Raw genomic sequence first — 10,615 nt, forward strand, 5'->3', positions numbered from 1 at the left:
CGTTTCTCTTCTGGGCATTCAGGTTATTACAACCTTTTCTCTAGCAAGATCCACCCCTACTGGTCTGGTCATTCTTCCTGCACAACCCCATGTACGGCTGGCTCCACCTCTCTTTCTAAACTAAGTCCTGCTTTCCAGAAACAATAAATAATACAAGCTGGCAGCTATGAACAGTTTTTTCTTTTAACCCTCAAGACAGGCAATTCTCCAGCATCCCTGATGTTTAGCAAATAGCAACAGGGAGAGTTCTTCACTCCTTGCCACCATTCCCAACACCCAGACTAGTCAAATCATAATAAGAGTCAAATAGTCAGATGGGTTCTGTTTACAACTAATTTTGGTAATTAGAGGCTCTGAGACCCCCCCCCCAATGCTTATTGTCATTAACCAGGCAAATGTCATCTGATCCTGAACTGTGACTCAGCATGCCAAATATAATTTCCTCTCTTTCCTTCCTCTCAGGAGTTCCTTGCAAATTCAGAGCACCCTATATCATTTTTGAAATCATGTTATTGAGACATAAAAATATGTGCGTAAACAAATGATCAAACGATGAGCTGGGAGCCCATCCTTCCAACATCGAAGCATCCATTTCTGGATGGAGAGGACTCTACTACCTAAAATTCACCATGGCCGTACATTATTGGGAATAGAAGAAAGGTTGCCATGAAGGCAGCCTTTATTATTCCTCTTCACATAGCATGACACTCCAGGGAATCTTTGCCAGGTAAACAGGTTAATTGGTGCTATTTAAAGAGACAGGGGAAGATACAGTCTTTAAAGTGCCTCTTCAGCTTCTGAAATTGGATGCTTTCAATACTGGGCAAGAAAATACAATTCCTACTCAACACAAATGCACACAATAATTGTGCGGCACTGGCTAGTCCTATATTCTGGAGTCTACCCAATGTCCACACAATCCAGAGAGATTTTAAGAAGACTAACATTTTTAATAGTGCATTTCAAGCAATCATGGTGCTTCAAGTATGCTATCCCTGTAATTGTTGCAACAGTCCTGTAAGGAAGGTCAGCAGCATTCTTCCCAAATTGCAGATGGGGAGGGGGGGCTGAGATTCAGGCCAATCCAATGGGGGTCTTACAACGGAGGGTCTCGCAATCCACCACCAGAAAGTCAGGGATAGTGGTGCAAGAGCCATGCCACTGTCATGTGCACCAGGACTCCCAGCACAAATGGCTCTCAAGTGACAGTGATGGGCAGAAGCCCTGCTGAACCAGATGGGTCGGTAAGGGGTGGATCTGGAGTGATTCAGGGCAGGGAGAGGCTCAGGCAGGGTGCAGCTCTTAGCAGCAGCTGTGCACACCAAGTTCCCATATCCCTTTCCCTACCCCAGAACACCCCCTAGGTCTCCTTGGACATGCACTGTGATAACAATATGCCCAGCTCACAATATGGAAATATCCCAAGATGCCCAGTTCACCCATAAGGCTCTTCTCTGACCAAAAAGCTATCCCTCTCAGAGAACCAGTTAACTGTGATATGGGCCTCCAAGGGTAAACAGAAAGGTCCTAGATAAGGGCAATCAACAAACGAGGATAAAAAGGTTAGGGTAAAAGGGATGAGTCAGAGTACCAGACCCCCTCTAAGGGATATCTCTGAAAACAAACTGCCAATGTGTGTTGAATTGCCATCCTCAGATCAACATCCTGTACTGATAACATGCCAAATGTTGTTTTAGGCGTCTGCCTGTGTTATTTTTCCCTATAAAACCTGCATTATTGTAATCCTTCTGGATCCTCTACATGTGTGGAGGTCCTGTTTGCAAACGAGTAAACGTTAAGAAGTTCTTTGAATTCTCCTGTCGCCTGTTTGATTGCCTCTCCAAAATCCAAAGAATCGTGTGTGTGTTCATTCGGGGTCAACTGGGAGCTGGTGTAGGTCAAGGAGACCCACTGAAGGCCAGGTGGCCTATGGAAAGGACAGGTCCTCTCCTGGATTGAGAACTGGTTGAAGACCAGGAAGCAGAGAGTGGGTGTCAATGGGCAATTTTCACAATGGAGAGATGTGAAAAGCGGTGTGCCCCAAGGATCTGTCCTGGGACCGGTGCTTTTCAACCTCTTCATAAATGACCTGGAGACAGGGTTGAGCAGTGAGGTGGCTAAGTTTGCAGATGACATCAAACTTTTCCGAGTGGTGAAGCCCAGACGTGATTATGAGGAGCTCCAGAAGGATCTCTCCAGACTGGCAGAATGGGCAGCAAAATGGCAGATGCGCTTCAATGTCAGTAAGTGTAAAGTCATGCACATTGGGGCAAAAAATCAAAACTTTAGATATAGGCTGATGGGTTCTGAGCTGTCTGTGACAGATCAGGAGAGAGATCTTGGGGTGGTGGTGGACAGGTCGATGAAAGTGTCGACCCAATGTGCGGCGGCAGTCAAGAAGGCCAATTCTATGCTTGGGATCATTAGGAAGGGTATTGAGAACAAAACGGCTAGTATTATAATGCCGTTGTACAAATCTATGGTAAGGCCACACCTGGAGTATTGTGTCCAGTTCTGGTCGCCGCATCTCAAAAAAGACATAGTGGAAATGGCAAAGGTGCAAAAGAGAGCGACTAAGATGATTACGGGGCTGGGGCACCTTCCTTATGAGGAAAGGCTACGGCGTTTGGGCCTCTTCAGCCTAGAAAAGAGACGCCTGAGGGGGGACATGATTGAGACATACAAAATTATGCAGGGGATGGACAGAGTGGATAGGGAGATGCTCTTTACACTCTCACATAACACCAGAACCAGGGGACATCCACTAAAATTGAGTGTTGGGCGGGTTAGGACAGACAAAAGAAAATATTTCTTTACTCAGCATGTGGTTGGTCTGTGGAACTTCTTGCCGCAGGATGTGGTGATGGCGTCTAGCCTGGATGCCTTTAAAAGGGGATTGGACAAGTTTCTGTAGGAAAATACTGCTTATTTAAGGAAAATACTTATTAAATACTGTTAATAACTACGTCACATTTCCAGCTGAGGTTAAATTGGACAGTTCACAATCTTGGCTTCTCTGCTACAGTTGCTCTTGTCTGTGTGTGCGTGTGTGTGTGAGAGAGAGATTTATTTATTAAGCACCACAGGAGTTGTCCTATCCAACTTTCCAGCACCGATGCAGCCGTGCCAATGTGAAGGTAAGGCTGTGTTGCAGCTGCATCGGTGCTGGAAAGTTGGACAGGAAATTTGGATAGGCTTGAGCCTCAAAGGAGTCTAGGCGCCTAAAGCAGTCTACAAATAGTTTCCCCCAGCAAACCTGTACTCTTGAAAATGAAATACACCCAAGGAAAGACAGGGGAGAAGGAAGAAGCTCAGCTCAGGGAAGGAGAGAAAGGGGCTTTTATTGTACCTGAAAATTGATACAGGACCCAGAGAACAAGTTGCTTGGTGTTCACATTCCTTCCTCAGATGTGGGTTTGGGTCACATTCTTCTGTTATAGGAGCAACTTAATAGTGTTCTAGATAAGTGCTATCCACAATGCTGTGAGGGACACTTCTTAAGAATACATGTAGTTTGGTGCACTGCCTCCTTTTCCTGCACAGCCTTTGTATCTCAGGAGTGGCGGGCTAGAGGGGGTGCAAAGCACTATGGCTGCAATCCTAACCACACTTTCCTGAGAGTAAGCCCCATTGAACAAAATAGGACCCTGAGTAGACCTGGTTAGAATTGTGCCCTAAGTTTTGCAGGGAGGCTCACGGCAGCCTGCATGCACCCCCCCTCCTCCTCTTCAGAGCCATTCCAGGCAGTGGGAGCAAAAGAGAGGCGTTCACCTCTTCTCTGGGATTCACCTCCATTTTGCTCCTACCACTAGGAAAGGCTCCGAAGGGGAAGGGTTGCTTCCATGCAAAACTTAGCACTTTGCACCCCCTCTAGCTATGCCACTGCATCTCAGTCTTTCTCTTGTCCACCATTATCCATCTTTTCCCCTAGGAGAAGTTAGGTTAGGTGTGAATAATTTAAAAATGGGTAAAAAAAAAATTATCATAATTGATCTGATTTTTTTAATTCTTACCAATTCAAAGATGGACCTTTTCAAATCTAGACTTCTTTATAAGTGTATTGGCAGGGCATCATATTTAAATAGCGGGGCAGAAGTTAGGGTTTGGGGGCCAAATTCACTGCAGTTTGGCCCATTCTTAAATCCCCTCAATAAAAAAAGAATTGAAACTTTGGCCATTTTTTTAGGCCAGAGACTGGCCTTCATGAGTCAGTGCAATTGAAGCTTCTTTTCCATGGTTCTGCTGTTTGCATTAGCATATCTGCAGCCTATATTTTGCAGAACTAATTTAGTTTATTTATTCTGGCTCAGGGAGATAAGCAGAGGCTGAAGAACCCTGTATCCAATGCAGCAATCTTAAGAGGTGCTAATTGTTCTGAATAGCTGCTAGCTGTATATAGAAAAGAGGGTTCCCGCCCTTAAAGAATCCTGTCTCCATTAATTAAGGGTGATTCAAAGGCTTATTAGCCCTACCAGCACTGCAAAACCAGAAATCTGCAAATTCAGGGTGGGGAGACTGGAAATTAAACACATGGCTCTTTTTACTGTTAAACATTGTTTACCACAGTCAAAGAAAAACAGGACTCTATGGATCAGTGGCACTAGGCTTACCCTAACCCTAACCCAATGCCATCTGGCACCTAGGGGCACAAAATTTTTTTAACACCCTCCAGGTCTCAGGTCTAGGATGCCTTAGAAAGCAATGCACTGCTATGGATCAGCAAATCTGTAATTTTATTGAAGTTTTCTTTGTATGCCGAGGTTGTTTCTGCCGCCGGGCAATGTCAAGGCAGTTCCATGCCAAGGTACTCTGATTATTCCACGCCTGGCTATACCAAGCTTATGTTAGGATGGAACTGACATGTAATTTACAGCCTCCTTTGTTTACAATGAGGAATCCATAGGTGTGCAAATGCACCAATGGCACATGCCTCCTATGGTGGCACAAAAAATGGGAGATGTGCATAGCTGTCACAGGTTGTGTCCCCTAATAAAGACATTAACAGATATCAAAGAGGCTTCACATGATGTCTCCCCCAGGAAGCGAGGCTGTGCTGAGATTTCTCTAAACTCACAGCAGCCATCTTTCCACCATCACCTCCCTTCTATGAACATGTTCAAAAATGTCAACACATTTCATCTCAAAATATTACAGTTTGTTGTGTTAATTGATTAGATGTACTTAAACATCTTCTGTAGGTTTTCAAGTCACATGCTAGCCAACAGCTAGGGTTACCTCACCACCTTTTCACGGACCCTACTCCTCTGTCTTCCCTGAAAAAAATGAAGCCAATAGATTTTCTATTATTTTAGGACGATCTGGAAGTTACAAAGTATTATGATTTCTCAGCAGAGGTTTGTTAAGAAACTCAGACTTGCCTCATTTGAAACTCAAACTTGCCTCGTTTCCTTTTTTGATCCAGGAATGGGTGTAGTAGACCACAAGAACGCCGAGGACATATCCTGTGGCAAGGAGTTCCACATACTAACTATATGCTGAGTAAATAAATATTTTATTTTGTCTGTCCTAACTCTTCCAACATTCAACTTTAATGGATGTCCCCTGGTTCTGGTGTTGTGTGAGAGGGAAAAGAGCATCTGACCTGGGAAAGTTCAATGGCTGGCCAGGTCTACTGGGCATGTAGATGTGGGCTCCAGAGATTTCGTGTCATCCCCGATGGTGTCATCCCCTTGGTGGTGTCACCTGCTGTGGTCAGCACCCCCCCTTAGCGATGTCACTGCCCTGCACATGAAAGCACACTTTTGGATCCAGCCCATTCTGACTGCAATATAGGGTAGGAACAATTCTTAATTTTTCCCTTCCCTACACCCATGATCCAGCCACAACTACTTTTCTTTCTTTTCCTTTAGGTTCTTTGCTTTCAGGTGGGGGCCAGCGACAGGCTGTCTGTGGGTCAAATTATTGGTATTGGTAATAGAGCCCATGTCTTGCCTGCAGACAGTCCTAGCTTCACTCTCTGGCTTCTCCGACACAGAAAGTGCACTGGAAGGCTACTCCAGGTGGTTGCCGGAGTCAAGAGTGAGCACAGCACCAGAACTTCAGCCAGAGCAGTGAAGCCGACAGCAGGAGCTCTCAGGAGATACCTCTGAAATGTTCTTCAAAGTAAGAGATCTGAGAAAAAGTCACGGGCTCGGCAGGAGGCAGACACACTTTTTGCCTGCTGGAGCTCTTTGCGCTGCTCTGGCACAGTCTCCCGGCCAGGGCAGCAGGCAGCCCGTGACACCCCACCCCATGCCTCGTGGCACCCAAACTGGTTTGGAAATGTTTGGTAAAGGGAAAAAATTATGCCGGCTTTTGTAGAATTTATATCCGGCAGTTGTGTTCTCCTTTTCAGGTTAATTGGCTATTACTTTTGATAGAATACAGACATTTCAATGTGGTTTGTTTCATTGCATTCTGCATTAAAGTACACATCAAATGATGGTATTATTCAAAAATACCAAGATTTTCACCATTTCGGCCAGTAGCAGTGTCACCTCCCCAGAGGGTTGCGATCTGCACCCCCCACACCCCCCAGTGACACCACTGGGTGGCCTATCCTCTTTTTCTTGGGCCCCATGACACCAGAGTTTTTGACCATGTGAGATCCATGACTCAGAACCCTGCTGTAGCCCCTGCTGCTGGACAGAAAGAGTTAAAGCCTCAAATGTCTTTCAAGGAGGTTTAGTTTTGGAAGCCACGGGAGAGAACAAACAATAGAAAAGGACATCATGCTTGGAAGAACAGAAAGAACAAGATCAAGAAGACCAGCAACTAGATGGCTCGACACAATCGCAACAACAGCAAAGAAAACCCTAGCAGGAAATATTCCTCCTAAATGTGACATCAGAAATTAAAGACCAATCTAAGAAACACCTTACTGTACATATTGTTACAGCGGCAAGAATACTGTTTGTGCAAAAATGGAAATCTATAGATGTGCCGTCTAGAGAAAATTTAATAGGTAAAATTTATCAAGTAGCAGAAATGGAAGTTTTAACAGAAAGAATGAAAGAGAGAGATTTAGATAGAGGAAGAAAATATTGGAAGTTTTTTATGATTGGGTAGATAAATTTAGTTAGATAAAATTGAGTGTTTCGTAAAAATCAATTTTTTATATTGATAAATATGCAAACCTTTGTATTGATGATTATTGTGTTTTTTCTGTGTTAACTGAATGATGTATGTTGGAATCTGGAGCCAAACCTTATGTGTAACCTGTGTTGTACCCTACCCAAAGTTAAACCTATTTCCTTTCCTGTATCTGTAATGAATAAATAAAATATATTTAAAAAGAAAAAAGAAGAAAACCCTAGCAGGCCTCTCTAGTCTTGTGCATGATTGATCTTCCTATAGATCAATCGTTCATCCCTTAGGTCGCCATGGCTCGAGAGCAGCCAAAGGCCTCTAGTAGTAGTAGTTTTGGAAGATTTTAAGGGTAAAGCAGTATTTCAGCTGTCCCAAGGTTAGCAAATAAGTGGGAAGTAGTTAACTTTCAACTGTTTACTTACCGGAGACGAGGTAAGGTGGTGAAGCCAATGGCTGCGACCTTGTCATTCTCTTGCTTGAGCAACAGGCAGGCACAAGGAACGAATGCAGTGAACTGGAGGAGGTGCACCTCTGCACTTCCAGGCAATGGGCTTGGCTCAGCTTTCCAGGAGAGCCAAATTACTGCAAGGAACAGAGCGCAGTGCAGGAGTAGTGGGTGCTGCTGTTGTCCAGAGGATGGTGGCTCCGAAGTTGGCAGTGGGCCCTTCTGGAGTGCTTCCAACAGATGTTAATGCTGACATTCTTTATTTAAAGGGAATGGGAAAGGTTCTTTTCTCCTTATAGCTGCTGCTTCTCTGTAGTGGTACCTTTATGCAATGTTCACTTCTGCCTTCGAAAACTGTCAGCTTGTACAATAGGAATCTTTAATCTACAGTATGTTCAACTGTTCATTATCTGTGCTTTCAATCTTAATATGTATTCAGCTCTGCAAAGATGAGGTTATTATGGGAAATGACATCTCTTGTGCTAGGTGAAAGATTATTCTAGATTTTTATGTCGCCTCCCACTTTATTGTAACAATGAGGTTAGGGGCTATGGCTGCTCTGGACCCGAATAGATGTGATCTTCTGTCTTTCTAGCAACAAAGCTTTAGCATACCTTGCGCTTTGATCTGGTTAGGAAGCAGAGCATGAACAAAAGTAAAAAATGGATGAACATCAAAGCAGAACATGTTTTAGCTCATAAAGTTATTTTGGCCAGCGAATGATGCAAGCAACTAACTATGTATATAGTTAGGCAAGAGGTCTGGCTCAGTTGGTAGAGCTGCCGTCCTGTATGCCTGAAGATCTGAGGCTGCCAGTTCGAAACAACCAGAAGTACCCCAGAACTGACGACACGCTGATATACTAATGAGCTGACCCTCAGTGGCAGAGAGGAGTTGCCGTCAAGTGGAGCGTGGGAGGCGAAGGGTCAGAGAAACCAGATGGGGAAGGAATCCAGCTGGAAAGAGGAGTTCTATGAAAGATGAGAACTATTCAATTGTAAAAATCCCTACGGGGGTTTAGAACAGCCTGTCTGTGTAAACCGCCTTGGATTAAAGTCTGAGGAGAAATCTGATGACCAAAGAAAGGCGGTATATAAATACCTGTATAAATATAAATTGGCCTTCACTCCCGAATTGGCCTTTTCAGCCACACTAGACGCTGTTCCAGAACCACCATTCAGAGCGCGATACCAGAGTCTTTCAAGACTGAAGGTTGCCTACATCCAAATATAAATAAATATAATGTATGTGAAACCTAAATAAACAGAAATAAAAGACAAACATATTGATGAATTGCATGGAAGGGTGGGTGAAATTGGATGATTTAGGAAAGTAGACTAAATTTGAATTCAATTATTGAATTTGAATAATTGAAAATGGTTGAAAGAGCAGTCAAGTGGCTGAAAGTCAAAGTATTGCTATATGGGCATAACAAAGGGATAAATTATTGCTGAGAAGCAAGAAAGCAAAGATTTTGAAGTGTAGCTGCTGCCTTAGGGCTGTGTGCTTGCTTGCTTACAGTCTGAGAAGTTTGGACTAAGTTGGAAGGAAACTCTCCCTCCACCAAGTCTTCTGTATTTTCCACTAGCTGATTCTGCAAGAGATTGTCCCTGGATCTTCCTGCTCTTCAGGAAATGTGAATTCCTGGCCAGTACTGTGACTTCTAAACAGGGCAAGCCACCTCGCTTCCCTTTTTGCTCAAGTGAGAGATAAAACCTGCTCTTCTGTGATAAAACCATCACATCTGATTTTGGTCACACACCCACTGCTTCCCTTCCTGGCTACAAACATCTTTCTCGATCGAGCCAGGTGGTTTCCTCCATCACCTCCCAGAGACATTGCTGTTTGTTATACTGCAAGTCATCATTCTAGAACTTAAGTGGATTCCTCACCCACATTTATAAACCATCAGGATAGAAATGTAGTTCCTGGAAACAGTCCCAGAGCCCACTGAATGCAGCAGATCTGAAACAGCTAAACATTTTAAGTTCTATTGCCTTCCATTTTTTTGTTATGTTCTATTGATTGCAGATTATCTTGTTTGTGCAGATTCATACACACATCTATGGAAAAGCAGGAGCACTGAGAAGATGGTCACAGGCAGGGTATATTCTGGTCCAGGTGCATAACTACCAGAACAAACTGAGTACCTGCAAGAATTCTGCCCATGGGAAAGAACGGGGAGAGACCTGTTGTAGGCATCCTTCAGTCTTGGACGACTATGGTATCATGTTCTGAATAGTGTTCTGGAATGGAGTGTCCTCTCCAGTGCACAAAGCCTGGGAAAAGTAGGTATGGAGGATAGGCTGTTACCCATGCAGCAAATCCCCCCTCTCCACGTTGCTGAAATGGTCCAACGGAAAGGCAGAGGCCAATACGGTTGGTTCCAGCAGCGTTGCAGGAGTTGCCAGAACGTGACTGTGTTCAGCCACGAACTGCCTCAGGGACTCGGCTCCGGATTTTGCCTCGAGGTTGACTCCTGAAGCCTTTCCCATAACTGGATGTAGCCACAAGGCAGTGGAGGTTTGGGATCAGAGTTTTCCTCCTCTCGGATGAGCTGCCTTCCCAGGTTAACAAGGAGAGACCAGCTATTAAGAATTACTTATTTAACAGCACTGGCATGCATCTAACAACCCAGTCCTATCTGGGTCTGGGATGGGTACCTGATTGCTGTCAAGCAGTCACGGCCAGGTGTAAAAGGCACTTTGGCAGCAGCTCCCAGAACAGGTAAATCCGTGGAGGGAAGGGGGAGGGATGGAATGGGCGGGGCCATAATAGGGACACGGAGTCTGTGGGAGAAGGTAGATTCAACAGGGGTGGCACATGCCAGATCCCACCCCCACTTTCCGAGCCTCCCCTACGTTTCCTCAGTTGTGAGCTGGCTAAAGAACGGGTACAGGTCCGATGAAAACCATTGCAGACAGGAAGATTTATTTATTCATTCAATTTACATTCCGCCTTTCTCCCCGAAGGGCATCCAAGGCGACTTACAAAGGGGAGTTAAATCCCCTTTCACCTCTGAAGTCTCCTGATCCACCAACCCCCTCCCCCACTGGAGACAAAATGCAAGCTTTTGGCATG

Source organism: Tiliqua scincoides, chromosome 7, assembly GCF_035046505.1.
Source record: "Tiliqua scincoides isolate rTilSci1 chromosome 7, rTilSci1.hap2, whole genome shotgun sequence".
NCBI classification, from domain to species: Eukaryota; Metazoa; Chordata; class Lepidosauria; order Squamata; family Scincidae; genus Tiliqua; species Tiliqua scincoides.